The sequence below is a fragment of the Chenopodium album genome, chromosome 15 (assembly GCF_948465745.1).
Source record: "Chenopodium album chromosome 15, dcCheAlbu1.1, whole genome shotgun sequence".
Classification (NCBI taxonomy): Eukaryota; Viridiplantae; Streptophyta; class Magnoliopsida; order Caryophyllales; family Amaranthaceae; genus Chenopodium; species Chenopodium album.
Genome location: NC_137848.1, coordinates 40,443,751 through 40,458,155, shown reverse-complemented (window position 1 = coordinate 40,458,155; position 14,405 = coordinate 40,443,751). Strand labels below are relative to the sequence as shown.

General features: G+C 34.4%; 1 pseudogene; it reads right to left on the bottom strand.

Moving 5' to 3' along the window:
• Positions 1-3,871: 3,871 nt before the first annotated feature.
• On the bottom strand, positions 3,872-8,446 carry LOC145581161 (uncharacterized; annotated as a pseudogene).
• Positions 8,447-14,405: the final 5,959 nt, after the last annotated feature.

Here is a 14,405-nt window from a genome sequence, read left to right as displayed (position 1 = left end):
ATTTTAATTACTGTTTTATTATTTCCTTGAAGATACTAACTCGTTTATTGTTTTATAGTTGCAAGCAAGCAAAATCAAAGTAAGGAATCATGTTCCTTTTATTTCTATTATTTTTCTAACGATTTTATGTTGTTGGATTTATTGTTAAATTGCTTCCAATATTAATGTTTATTCTATTATATATTTATTGATCACAATATTGCATGTTTAAAGGGAATATGTAATTGAAAGTCGCGCTTAATAAGATAATTTGGACGACCGGTTTAGGTTCCTTTTTAATCTTGTTATTGAATCAAGTGATCACTAATATTTTAGAATTATGTGTTACATTAATATTCAACCAATTTAGCTTAATAATAGTTTGAAGCAAATTGAATATTTTGTTTGCATGCCTTTGAGATCGCAGGAATCACTTTTTCGTTATAAGAATCTAGTAGAGGCCAATACGAGCGAATGTAGCTCCATGACTCACTTCGTACCATCATCCCCGATCCTCCTTTCGTGGTTCTGAACCATATGGAGTTAGTAATCTCATGGATTATGAATGAGGTGTAACCTTCACGGGTCAATCGTTGTTGTCTCTGGTTGTCCCTTAATCGTGGTTGCCTTTTATGATCCGTGAACGGTTTACAAGTTCCTTAAAAACTTGTAGGCGGCTCCCTACTTTATTTGTCCCTAATCGTATACGTTAATTCCCACTTCCTATGAGTGTCAAGCATATTCACACATGCTTAACATCGGCGCACTTCGAACGACGCCTACAAATACCATATTCGCAAAGACTAATACAATAGTGAAATTAATTAATAATTCAAATGTTGGTAAAAAAAATAATTATACACTATATATTACTTTGATTTTTTTTTTTAAGCTTAATTTCGTACTCCCACACCTTAAATCCTAGATCCTCCACTGCTTATATATTTATTTTATGAATCATCTCATTGGATCCAAATACCCAATGAGAAGATTTAATTAATGTCGAGAAGAATGTGACAAATTAGGCCTTGTTTAGTTCACCTTATTTATAATTATTTTAGAAAAAATAAGTTCAGGTCAGATCAAATCAGAAAAAATAAGTTCAGATCAGATCAGATTAGATCATCGTTTTATATGCAGTTTTTTATCACTAAATATCTTTAATTTCGTAATTAAAAATTGTGAAACTTACATATTAATAAAATACACATTATTACAAATTTTACAAGATCCCATTTGGCATATTTTTTCCTTATAGATTATCATACATTTAAGGTCAAAGTTTAGTCAAATTAGATAATTAGATCAGATCAGACCAGATCAGATTAGACCATACTAGATCAGATAACCAAACAAGCCCTTAATGTCATGATGCTCAACTTTTTTCATTGAATATTCAACTTTTTTTTTTTTTTTTTTCAATTGAATGTATTGTGCATATTTTTGTTTTCAAGTTAATAGTAGTAATTTTTTTTTCAATTTTCTAGAAAAATATAAACTAAATAGATTTTGGGCTTCACTATCAACTTAAACTCTTGATTGAGTTACTCCTTTAACATTATATCCAAGCTTTTGATTGAGTTACTCCTTTAACATTATATCCATTGTGTTCAAATATGTGCATATTGTTTCGAGTGTTTTTGTGTCCCTTAGGAGAGTTACAACTTGAAGACTGAATCCAACGAAGCCGCCTGTACCTGCAAAACAACGGAGCTCCGGATGTTCGGAGGTTCACCTCCGAAGGTTAAGTTAGTACGGGTTTGGAGTAAAAACGTACGGAAAGTAAATATCTTTTCGGATTCCGAGATCAAGTGTTCTCTATTTTCGAGAGTAATAAATGATGTAATGATTAGGACGTACCCCAATAAATAGGGGAATCTCTCTATTTATAGGATCCTAGAAAGGTGTGCCCTGTCCTATGGTTTGATGACCTAGGATTTAGAGCTGCGCCGTTTTTCGACAGCCTTGGGATTTGGGCCTTGAAGGACGCCATTTCCAGAAGCCATATCTGCTTGACACGTGTCGGCCCCTCAGAGGTCCATTTGGAGGCCTTCTTAGTGACACGTGGCGAGCTCTCATTGTGCCATGTGGTGGGGTAGAAATTCCCAAATCACATATCGTTTTTTTTTTCTTTTTTTTTCTTTTTTTGGTATTTAGAGAGCCACAAGAGCGGGGGTGAAAATCGATCCCATGATCTCCTGAAATCGGGAGGAAAACTCTAACCACCTGAGGATATCATACGAATCAAATAATGTGCAATCGTATTTGACTAAAAAAAATGTTAAGTTAATTTATTGACATCACATATTGACATATGTATCAATTCAATATGATATAGCAAAGTATGTATTTTGTCACTTGGGATAGATTAGAGTTGTCAATTCGGGTAAATGGGTCGGGTTTGAGTCGGGTTTGTGTGGGTCGGGTCATCTCGGGTCGGGTCAATACGGGTTAATGTCAGGACCTATGTGGGTCGGGTTCGGGTTGGGTCATGCTTGAGTCAGGTCAGGTCGGGTCATACATCTTTTCGGGTTCGGGTCGGGTTTAGGTCGGGTCAATAAAAAGTCGGGTTACATTCGGGTCGAGTGAAAAACAAGTCGGGTTAAATTCGGGTTTAAATGAGTTAGGGTCCTGTTCGGGTTCGGTTCAAGTCAATTATTTTCGGGTTATAATCAGGTCGGGTCATTATCGGGTTCGAGTCAGGTTCGGTTCAAGTCAATAATTTGCGGGTTATAATCAAGTCGGGTCATTTCCAAGTCGGGTCATTATCAAGTTTGAGTCGGGTTCGATTCAAGTCAATACTTTGCGGGTTATAATTAAGTCGGGTCATTCTCGGGTTTGGGTCGGGTTCGGTTCAAGTCAAAAACTTAAAAAAAATAAAATAATAATAATAATAATAAATTTTGAAAAAAGGACCATTAAAAGGATTTTAAGTAGCTATATACTTATATGGAAGTTGAAGATAAATTTAGGGGAAAAAAAAAAGGAAGATACATTTGGCTGAAATCACTACCACCTCACTCACCTCATACTGCCTCAAATGCGTTTTAAAAACATTGACAACTCATATAGCTCCACCTCACTCACCTCTATCATCTCATATCCTCAATCTCCTCATATAGCTCAAGCTCATTGCTCACATCGGAAGTTGAAGATAATTAGGAAAATGAAAATCAATCAAAATAAATTGAAAAAAAGCCTGAAACTCAAAAGTCAATACGGAGTACTCTTTTTATCCTAAAAACTCCTAAATCCTAAAATTCGGGTTAGTAATAGGTCGAGTTTAAAATTGGGTCGGGTCAATAAAAGTCGGGTTGAATTTGGGTCGGGTCAATAACAAGTCGGGTTGATTTCGAATCGGGTTTGTAACAGGTCGGGTTTAAATTCGAGTCGGGTTAGGAACGGGTCGGGTTAGTAACAGGTCGGGTTGAATTCGGGTTTTGACGGGTTAAATCGGGTTTGGGTCATTCTCGGGTTCGAGTCGGGTTCGGTTCAGGTCAATAATTTACGGGTCACATTCGGGTCGGGTCCTCTATAGGTCGGTTCATGGTCGGGTTCGGGTCTCAAATACTCGGGTCAACTCGGTTCTAGGGTTGGTTTCAGGTCGGGTTAGGTCGGATTCGGGTCACCATTTTTTTCGGGTTCAGACAGGTTAGGGTTAAGGTCGGGTTAGGGTAGGTATTTCGGGTCGGGTCAGCTTTTGACAGCTCTAGGATAGATTGTGTCTACTTCGCAAACAAGTGTACAATGTACATAAAGCACCCACACTTATTTTTCATTGCTACGTACTCACAAACAAGCAATTGTACAAACTGTCAAAATAACAAGACTTTTGGATATACGATAAATCCGAGTGTATAATAGGTATTGCTAAACTTTAATACTGGATTAATTACTTAGACTTTTCATCATCATTTTTTTCTTTGTCTTCTTTTCCCATGACTCTGTCTCTAATCTTTTCAGCAACTTTGTCCTCAATATTCTCAGTGGTGTTGCCCCAAGCATTGCTCATTGCACCTATAATTGGCTCCTTCATTTTGTTAACAATGTTACCTGCTGTTTGTGACACTTTCTCAGCCGTGCTTTTGACATGTTCACCCGTTTCTTTGATTTGTTGTGCACCTTCTTTCACTGCATGAGTTGCTTCTTTTGCCTTTTGACATGCGTCGTCTACCTCTTTTTCTTTCTCTGATTTCCCTATTCCAAATACCTTCTACAATACAATCGTTACACAATTACAGTTATAGCTTTAGGGTTACACTATTACATTCGATGAAATGATGAATCACTTGTTTTGATATGTGAATTGTTTCTTTGTGAAATGTTAGTGTGATGGATCTTTTATATAGATTTTATTGTTGATGATTGATGAAATAGAGTCTCACTTAATAGTACAGATAAATTCGATTGTTGATGATTGATGAAATGGATTCAAGGAAAAAAAATCAATGTGATTCTACTTCTTGTTTAAATGACTACAAATTAAAATTTATCTTAGTTTTAACGACACAATACATTACAGTATACATCAAGGTCTATCCCTGAGAAGTGAAATTCCTATCGATTTATCCTCTTTCAAAAGATAGTATTGTTATAAAATGTGTTTCTAGATAAATAACATAGTACGCAGTTAAAAATCTTGATATGATATTTTGTGAATGTATATATAACATTTAGAAATAAGCCGATTGCTTGTGCAAATTCATATCCATTGATCTATATCATTTAAATAAAAGTACAAAAAATATAAAAAAAAAACTTGTAATGGTCTTGTAGGAGCAATGACATACGTCCTACGGCTCAATTTAGGGGAAATCCATGATATCACCACTCTTTTTGAATTCATGCTTTCGATTATGTTTTGCTTCTCTTCCTTATTTTGATCTCTTCTGAGTATTTTTTTTTTTTTTTTGATTATTTGTGATTTAAAGAGTAGGAGAGAAAATAAAGGATACGTATCAATTTCTCTTATTGGTCATTCCGGTTTGTTTGGTTAATGTTGCTCTAGCCACAATAGCCACTAAACATTGTATGTTTTGTGGTATTCAGATCAGTGCAACTACCATCTCTAAATTAAAGGCTTAAAGACCTAGGAAATAACAAGTATTTGAGGTGAGACGCGATCCTTCGTATTATATATCATACAAGTATTCATTAAATATTTCGTAGTACTATTAATGTCACACATGAAAAAACCAAAGAATCACTTGGCAAAGTTACATTTTACGCAAGCACGTTGACAATATAAGTTGAATAACTAATAACAACGATAGAAAATTTTATGCACGAGTTTGCAAAGAATTGGTAGTAATTATATAAAAAACGAGTAAGAATATTCCAAAATGTTGCCATTGTATAATTGAGCTTATTCACCTTTTCTGTGAAGGTGAGAATGTGAGATCATATACATTATACTTGTAGGAGCCTTAGCTTCTTTAAATTGAAAAATCAGCTAACACAAAATTGACCAAATTTATTATTTGCTCAAATTCTTTGATGAAATTCGTACAAAATTGACCAAGGGCAATAAGTTCAGGGGTGTCTATGTTCAATGGCCAATGTCACAATGTGGTATGGCCATTAGGCACTTAGTCATTATACGAATATATTCCAATGATCATATTTCGTTTATTTGTTTTGTATATATATGTTCTAATCAAGACTATACATACGAAGATTATTGAACTTCCACGTGTAGTAGAAAAATTCAGCTTGACAATAACTTTTTTGCCACTGTAAACTTATACTCAGTATCATCCTTGGATTTCTAAAAATTTAGAGTTCCATATGATGCATCATCTGAAGAAGAAGCGACCACCAGTCCTTGTAACAACTTATCCTTATGTATCAACCCTAGCCTTTAATTGGAATTTGTCTCCAACATTTAATAAGAGAACACCTATGGAAGTGATGATTCTCACAGTGGTTTTGTATTATGAAATTTGTAACTTAAATTGCGTACCTTGGTGTTTGCAGACACAAACTTTGCAACTCTGCTTCAATAATTCATACAAGTATAAAGGTAGTTTTTGCGGAACAAAGCCTCTGAATTTATTGAACTCGTCAATAATGTACCTTAGTGTTCACAGACATTAAGGGAAGCAGCCTATAAATATACAGAAACTAGTTTATATTTGATCAGCATAGCTCGCAGTCTTAGATCTTGTAAGATTTCAGAATTGTGGTAGAAACCAATACAATCTGACAAATTATGAGCAATTCAGAGAAAAATTGTATACTTATACTGCTCTATACTGTAATCAAGCTATAGTAAGTGTAAGTGATTAAATAAAATCCGATCAACTTGTCAATGATTGTAAGCCAATAACATATCATATTATCATTTGACATGATCCTGATGAGGCTCAATTATGCCTTTCAAGTAATTGAAGCATGTCATTTCCTTAGTCTAATTTATCAGGTCACTCACGACGAAATTGTTGTAGAGTAAGTAGTAACTCTTGAACAAGGCAGAGTGTGTAGCATTGGCAAGAAATATAATTTAAAAAAAAAAAAAAAAAAAAAAAACAGACATAACTAAAAGTCATCAGATCATTATACAGAGATAACTAAACCTCTCAATTTTATCAGCCAAAACTACAAATCACCCTAATTATTTAATCATAAACTACAAGCGTATCATACTCTGGCTTAGCAACAGCAGCAAGCATAGCAGCTTCAGGCACCTTTTCATACCCTTTCTCCTTATACTTCCTCTGTATCACCTTATAATCCGTCTCCCAAGCACACTGCGAAGCCTGATTAAACTCCATATCACTGAAAATAAACAGCCTCTTTATCATCTGTTCTTCAGGAATTTTCACTCTTACTGCCACCTCCAAAATCCTGTCAAAAACTTTCTGCAAATCAGTACTCCCTCCCCAATCCATTCGCCTAATAAAATTCGTCTTTTCTTTCAATGTTTTTCCTTGGATGGTATGAAATTGCGGATTACTACTAAATGTTATTAGTTTTCCTTTCCATGGTTCCTCACTTAACTCCGAAATCAATAGTCCAAGAGCAACCGAAACTTCCATTGGCTCCCCCATCATAGAACACGAAACATCAGAAATCGCCATACAATTGTTCAACTTCCCTTTCTTGGCTAAATCATCCACCATTCTCTTCCACTGAAGCTCGGCCACCTCACCGCCATTTTCATCTTCATCTAATGAGGCAATTATCTCATGAGGTAGCAACGCCCCGGCTGCAATCATTGCCTTTCCACTCTTCACCTTCTCCAAGTATTCCATAAATCTTTCTTCATCATGCTTGTAAAACAATGTTTTATACAATTTCATTGCTACTGAAGGGACCTTATTGTAAGGCAATGTATCCCATTTCTTAGCACTTATATAAACCTCGGGTATATCAAGTGCCTTCCTTAGAGGGACTAATACCTCCTTCCTCAACCGATCACGGACCTTAAAAGCGTAGTGAGCATCCTCCATGTCCTTGTATTCCTCATACTCTTCCTTAGGAAACACTCGCCTCGCAATGCTTTCACAAAGCAATGTTACTTCATCATATGAAGAATCAATTGTTGGACACCACTTTGCAGAAAGGCCTAATTTGTATAAATCACCCTTTTGAAGGGATTCAATATCTTTTTTCAATAATTCAGCAAAAATATCAGCTATTGAATTGTACAAAAGCCGAAAATCGGATTCTTGATTATACTTGTTTAAAATCTTGTTAGTCCTCTCATTCTTCCTATGAAGCCTCAAAACCCTAGACTTCTCTTTCTTCTCCTTCTTTTCCTTCTCTTTCTTTTCATCCTTAATTTTTTTTATCCTCTTTTAATTTCCTCTTTCTTTCACTATCGCTATCATCACTATCACTATCGCTATCATCATCATCCTCCATGCTTAACCTTCTCATCATCAGCCTCCGACTCATAAACCGGACACGTCTTCCGTAACGATACGGCAAAGAGGAAATCCTCCTTACGCTTCCTAGTATTGGAACCTTCTAGAAGACGGAAGAGAATCTCAGGCATATCCTTCAAGTACACGAAATCCGAAATAGGGCCCATGTTAAGGGCTAGGGTTTTAGGGTGGTTTTCATGGAGCCATAAAGCGGCAGTGTAAAACCCTTCTTTGTCTGATTTACCGGTACCTCGAACACCCCTAAGATTACAGATCAACTTAAGGGTTAAAAGTGGGTTGTGTTCCCAAGAGAGTCGTAAAAGGCGGATGATATCTGATGATGGCGATTTAGGGACAACATGGAAGAAGAAGTCTACGGCCGGGTTACCGGAGTTTTTGTAGGTTGCGGAACCATTTTCAGTGTAGCCTAAATGAGGGTGATAAGAAAAACGGGAAGAATCAGAAGAAGAATCAGAAGAAGAATCAGAAGAAGAATCCGATTTATTGTTATCAGACGTGGCGGTGGCGACGGAGGGAAGAGGAGAAAGGGGGATTTTAGGAGGGCCTAAGAGAGTGGTAGTGTTGGTGGTGGATGACATTGTTGTGATTTTTAAGGTTAATTTGTTCAGGGCGTGATCTATGAATGTATATGTGAAATTGGTTTTTAGGTTTTGATTTATAGAAGAGATTACGTTGGGATCAAGTATTTATTAGGTTAAAGCGTACGTAGAGGCGGTAGAGTGAGTAGAGGGGGAAAAAAAAAAACAAATAAAGCCCATGTTGTAGACGGCAAGCGTTTGGAAGATGTCAAACAATCAAAATTAGCAATGTTTCTTAAAATTTCTGTAAAATAAAAAATAAAACAAAAACTTTTACATACCCCCGGTTTATAATAAATTTATTGTAAATCGGCGGCGCTTGCACGTGTACGAGTTTATTTTATTTTATTTTTATTTTAATTTCTATAACAGAACACGTGAAAATCAAAGAGTTCGAAGTTAAACATCGCAGAATAACAATGGAGGAGAGAGAAAGTGAGAAAACGTAGAGAGAAAACGCGAATTCGAGTACCTTGAGGCTGGAGATGCAAATTGAAACTCCATTGTTAGGTGATTTTGAGAACTCGAATTCTTCTGTCGAAATCAATTTAAATCGATTGATTATAGAAAATCAAATGGTTCCTCGTAAATCAATTGATTCAAATTCAGCACAAACATCAAAACCAAATGAAACGGAAGATAATTTCGATACAATCAACCTTCTAATTAATCAAAAGTTACCGTTTCTTTTCACAAAAGGTACCCTTTTCATGCATAAAAAATAACCCTTTCTACCCACAAAAGATACCTTTTTCATTCGTAAAAGTTACCCTTTTTACCCACAAAAAGTACCCTTTTCATTCATAAAAGTTACTCTTTTTACCCACAAAAGTACCCTTTTTATTCATAAAAGTTACCCAATCTACCATAAAAGGTATCCTATTCATGCATAAAAGTTACCCTTTCTATCCACAAAAGGTACCTTTTTATGCTCAAAAGTCACCCATTTTATACGAAAAAGTGACCCATAAAAAACCTGAATTCAACCTTCAGCATCTAACGACTTCTTTGTACTCTGATCTTCTTCACCATTGCAGAACAAACACTACAAAAAACGAAAACAAAAACAAAATAAAAAAAAAGTTATCAAACCTTCATTACAAAACGCTGAACATTAGAAAAACATTCTCCATTACAATCTTCAATAGGACACATTTTCACTTTAACTTTTTTCTTTTTCAAAGATTTTTTATCCACTAATTGAGTTGATTCTACTAAAAAAAATTAACATCAGAAAGAAAAAAAAAAAAAAAGGAGAAGAAGTAAGATGAAAATGCAATGAAGAGGAGAGAGAGGATAAAGAGATTATAATTGAATAAAAACCAGAAATATACTCATAGAAAAGAAAAGAGGAGAGAGAAAACAAATCAAAAAGAGCTTCAGGGGAAAAGGAAAGAATCAGAAAGAGGTAAATCTAATATATATAAATAAAGTAGACATTCTTCTTGAGCATTTGGCGCGCCACATAAGAAAAGGTATTATTTTGTCCAATGAAAAATTAGATTAATAATTTATTTTAGAATTAAAAAATTTACTCGCCACCTAAGCAAAAATGACGAATAAGATTTAAGAATTTTAACACATAGGTAAAAACAACGAATAGAGAATAATTAAAATTTAAATTATTTTTAAAAACCAATAATTATCTACTCTAAAAAAAAATAATAATAATTATCTTTTTTACATATATGGATGCAAATTTTTAATCACAAATATCTTTAATCTCTCCCTAGAAAATATTGTAAAAGTTTGATTTTAATAACGTACTCATCGAGACGAATAAAACTAATTTGACTAATTCCCCATAATATTTTATAGTTAAACGATTATAAATGAGACTGACATTTTAAACATAACGAGTATATTAAATAAACGCATAGGCAAAAGATTTATTTTGATCAATAAAAAAAACGAGATTTTTCATTTCTTTTTTGAATTAAAAATTTAAATTGTCACATAAGCAAAATTAGTGAATAAGGTTTGGGATTTTAAATTCAAGCGTCACATAAAATAAATAAAACAACAAAAGATAAGTTTAGTGTTAAAATTAAAAAATTATCTTATGATATTAGGAATTTTATCCATATATTTAATGAATGATCTTCATAAATATACACAATTTTAAATTAAATAAAATGATTAGTAGAATCGTGCATCGCACGGGCTTATATCTAGTAAAAAAGTAAAAATAATCCCAAAACCTGACACGTGAAAAGAGGACAATAATTCCTCCAATTGGGCCGCGCCATACAATAAGTATTGTACACTGGCCTTTTTAAAAATTTGTCAAAATAAAATACCAACTTTCATGTGTGGCTGGTCACATCGCCACATTTTTATTTTTTATTTTTAAAATTCTCTATATCCTCTCCTCTCATTTTCTCTTACTAACCTTCTCTCTGTAACTGTCAATGGTCAGAGCATCTGACTTCTGCCGTCTTCGTCGTCGTCGCAGCTCCAAACCAACCCAAATCTCCTCGAAGTTCCAAACCCTAACATTTCCCCCAAATTTCAATAGGTTTAGGTACAAATTTATCAATTTCACTCCAATTTCCTATTGATTTCTGTTCCTCTGCTGTCATCTTCATCTCCGCCGTCGCGGGCGTCACCGTCTTCGTTGTCTTCGTTGAATTTTACTGTTGTTTATGGGATTATTGTACTCCGTAATAGTTTTACATTCATCAAATCATCAATCCACATAATTGCATGTATTTTAAATGCAAACTCAGATTGAATCTTGCGATTACTGACTACTAGTAGTGTGTATCTTATTATTTTTGTATATTAAGGTGCTTTTCTTCGAAATAAATGGTAGATCTCGTGAGATTGTGAAACTCAGGTAGTTTTGTATCAATGCATTGAAATAGATACGTACACTTGTCATAGTTGTCTACAATTGAACAAGGGGTTACTAGGTCCGGTCACGGGTCACTTTGTTCGGTCAAGGGTTACTTGTTCAGAGGTTAATAGATTTGGTGAGGGGTTACTAGATCCGGTGAGGGGTTACTTAATTCGGTCAGGGGTTACTTAGTTCGGTCAGGGGTTACTTGGTCAGAGGTTACTAAATTCGGTCAGGGGTTTCTTGGTTAGGGGTTACTAGGTCGGTCAGAGGTTACTTGGTCGGAGGGGTTACTTGGTCGGTCAGGAGTTATTTGGTCGGTCAGGGGTTACTTGATCGGAGGATTTACCTGGTCAGGGATTACTAAGTCGGTGGGGTTACTTTTGTCATGTGTTAGCTGGCCACACCGTGTGGCCAGCCAGACACAAAACCTTCTCAAAATAAAAAATGGTAGGCAATAATATATAATTAGATATTATTGTCTTATCTTATACAAAAACAAAAGGTTTCACTATCGATTTGTCCAAAAACAATTTTTGGAGTATATTTTCTTGTTTCAATCAAGTTATTAATCTAAGAAGACGTGTTTAAGATTTTTTTTTTTATTTTTTTTATTTTTATTTTTAATGTTGAGAGAGCCACAAGAACAGGGATGAGAATCAATCTTAGAATCTCCTGAAATCGGAAGGAAAACATTAACCACTTGAGCTATCCCTCACTCTCAGACGTGTTTAAGATTTTTAATGTAGTGTTTATCAAATGGATACCAAAGTTTACTGAGAATATCTGTCATTTAATATTTTGACACTATGTTTGTATTGATTTGAAATTTTGAACACATTCATTAAACAACTACTTTTTTATTTTTTTTTATTTTTTTTACGGGACATTAATTAAACAACTATTTTGACATATGTAAAACTAGGTTAGGTCCCGTACTATGCACGGTAATCTTTATTATTTATCATTAGTTTAACACAATACTCAATATTTAAGCCATCAAAGTTACTGTTAAAAGGTTGTTTGTGAAGGAATTATGTCTTCGATAAGTGCAGTTACTAGATATATCATGGATCACTATTATGGAGATAATAAGTTCATTCTTTTGGGTCGTCATTGTCTATTGCTAGATTATGAAAAATGATCTTTTGGCTAGTCAAATAGTTAAAAGTCCTCTAAAATGGATCTTATAAGGTCACACAACAAGGGTATTGGGTTAAACAAGTTAGGGGCCCATTATTGGGCCTCATGAGGATATGACATACCATGAATGGAGTTAGGCTAGAGTAGTTAGATTAGAGTTAGGTATTTGGGCTTGACATGGACTCTTATTTAGAGATATGATCTATAAATAAGATGCCTAGGGTTGCATCAAGTCACAATTTACTACAAGTTAGTAAATTGTGTAACAAGCAACCAATTCCAAAACCCTAAGCTCTCTGTCTCTCACTCTCACGCACGCCCTCCCCTCTCACCCCCTCGTACGGCTGGCCACCCTAAGGTGGCGCGTGGTGTCTCGTGGTGGTGGTTCTTGGTTGGTTCGTTCCTCTCCTCTCTGTAGAAGGTTGATTGAAGGGTTCAATCACGACTAACTAGCATTAGTAGAGGTTTAATCTGTGCCCGTGGACCAAGTAGAGGAATCACGCTTGAGGTTCTTTATCTCCCATTGTTCTTGCTCGATCGCACGTGGAATCACGCTTCAAAGGTACAATTATATGTTCTTTATGTGTTATGTAATGATCTTGGTTATTAGATGCTTATGAATATGATTCATGAAATTCCGCTTAGAGTATCTAAAATCCTACAGTGGTATCAGTTAGCCTATTGCATTTACGCATATTGAATTTTAATTCTTTGATAGTCCACAATTTTAATTTAATTAAGAGGGAGAATAATTTAATTATGGTTCAATCTTTATATCAGATGGAGATTTAATTTTTGGATTTGATTAAATGTGATTTAATTTGCTCAAAATAGCCTAGAAAGGACTGAATTTTGCCCTATCGTGCTCGAAAATTTCGAAAACCCTAACCCTAGATTTGAATTTTTCGAAACCCTAAACCCTAAAATTTTGATTTTGTGTTTTGGTTTTGAATAATTTCGATTGTGTCATGCTTCATGATTTTAATCTAGTTGATTTCATGTATAAATTGTGAATTTTGCATGATCAATGATTTAATTTAAAAGTTAAATTAAATTGGGGATTATTTTTTCTAAAGAACCCTAGATTTTAAAATTAGATTGTGAATTTAATTTTAATAGGATGAATTAACATAAAAGTTATGTTTTAATTTATCATGGACCACATTAATTTTATTTAACAAAAGTTGTTACTTAAAATTGAAATAAAATAAATAAATAAAGGTTGATTTTCTGCGGCAGCCATGGCTAAGTGGCGCAGCCACGGTGGCTGCCGCCGGTGGTGGTCCAAGAGGGAGGGCAAGGGCGGGCAACAAGGGTCTAGAGTAAAAGAGTAGCAACAGCACCGTGCAAGGTGTTGCGGGGCACTGCTGCCGCTGCTTTGGCAGTGTACACCGTCAGGTGTACGGCCGGCTTAGGCTAGCCGGTTGGTGCACGGTTTTTCAAAAAAAAAAAGATTTTATTAAATTTATTTTGTTTTAAAATATTTTCAAGATAAAATCTTATTTTATTTTGGGGATAAAATCAAATTTCAAAAGTTGTTATTATGATAATTATCCATAATTAAAATTGTTAATTTTGGATAAGATTTATTAGGATATTTTGAGCATATTCCAAAAAGATAAAGATTGATTCAAGTAATGTGATTATCCCATAATTATTTTAGGATATAATTGATTTAAAATTTTGTGATTGGCTAGTAATTAGGATAGAATTTCCTAATTTTGTTAGGATAATCTTTGAGGATAAATATGATTTATCTTTTAAGATTAAAATAAGATTTGATTCTATCTCATGACTAACTTAAAATATATGATATTTTATTGATGATCATGAATAATATATGATATTATCTAATTACAGTAATTAAAATATGAGATATTTAGATGTCATATTTCCTTAATTGTGAACATTCGATGTTGTAGTTTAGGAAAGTATGATGAGTGATTTATTATGTGGCAATTTTATAATATATGATAT